Source organism: Eurypyga helias, unplaced genomic scaffold (assembly GCF_000690775.1).
Source record: "Eurypyga helias isolate BGI_N326 unplaced genomic scaffold, ASM69077v1 scaffold1140, whole genome shotgun sequence".
NCBI classification, from domain to species: Eukaryota; Metazoa; Chordata; class Aves; order Eurypygiformes; family Eurypygidae; genus Eurypyga; species Eurypyga helias.
This window is the reverse complement of record NW_010226072.1, coordinates 81,672-82,760: the sequence shown is the minus strand read 5'-3', so window position 1 is coordinate 82,760 and position 1,089 is coordinate 81,672.

Below are 1,089 nucleotides of genomic sequence, written 5' to 3'. Positions count from 1 at the left end.
AAAGAGTGTTCAGCTATGAGCTCTTTCTTTTTTTAATCCAGGTGACTTCTAAGGAGGAAAAAAAGTAGCGCAGGGGGAGTTAGGAAGGTGCTGAATGCGTTTGGACCCCGGTGCTACTGTGGCTTCCGTCAGGCAGGCTGGAGCGGGAGACTTAGCTGTGAAATACGTAGTATACTCCCTTTTTATCTGTGAGGTTTTAATTTGAGGTTAAACATTAGCCTGACACATTGACTTGCTCTGACTCTTTTTTTTCTAACCTCTCAGCATTTTTAAATAATAAAATGAGAGCAATCAAGAAACCAGGGAGAGCGAAATGAAGGAAAGCTTGGTGTTACGGACCTATGACCCCTCGGGTGAGTTTGTCTTCGGAGGAGCGGTTCCTTCGTATGGTTAAAACCTAAACTTGAACATCAACACTAGGGTTCAGATTTGTCCTTTGACGTTCCAGGGGAATGTGTCCCCTGGTAGACCCTCTGGAAGTTAAGGCAGCCTTAAAGAACTGGAGCCTTCAGTGGTTAAAAGTGACTGTGGTGCTTTTCCCCCCACGCGCCGGAGCCCAGCCTTGTTATGTTTGGGAACCCAAGGCATCTCCAGATGAGCAGAGATGCGGTTTGGGCTTCCCTGTGTTTGAGGATGTCTTTCAGTGAGAAACAAATTTGTCACTGACTGCTACTAACAGCAATTTTGATTACAGGTTATATGGGTTCGTGTGAGAGGTGGCTTAATTTCTTTATCTGTGTACAATTTGGTCAGACCTGCAGGACAAGAAGACCAAAGAGAAGCAGGTTAGACAACAGCAATGCTGTTCTTACCTATGTCTTTGGCACAGTTTGTTGAATTCAGTTAATGAAGTTGTTCTCTTTTTGGTTTGTTTTTTTTTGGTGGGGTTTTTTTGGGGGTTTTTTAATAAATCAGTGAATATTTATTTTAACCCAGTCTACACCATGACAATATACTTTTCCAGGGAAGCAGACAATGATTTTCCATCCTGTAAAATTAACTTATATACAGAGAGGTGGTCACAGTCCTGAGTGAAGGGTGGAGGGCACGTTTTGGAGACTATCCAGAGATACAGTGACCTGGGGTAGC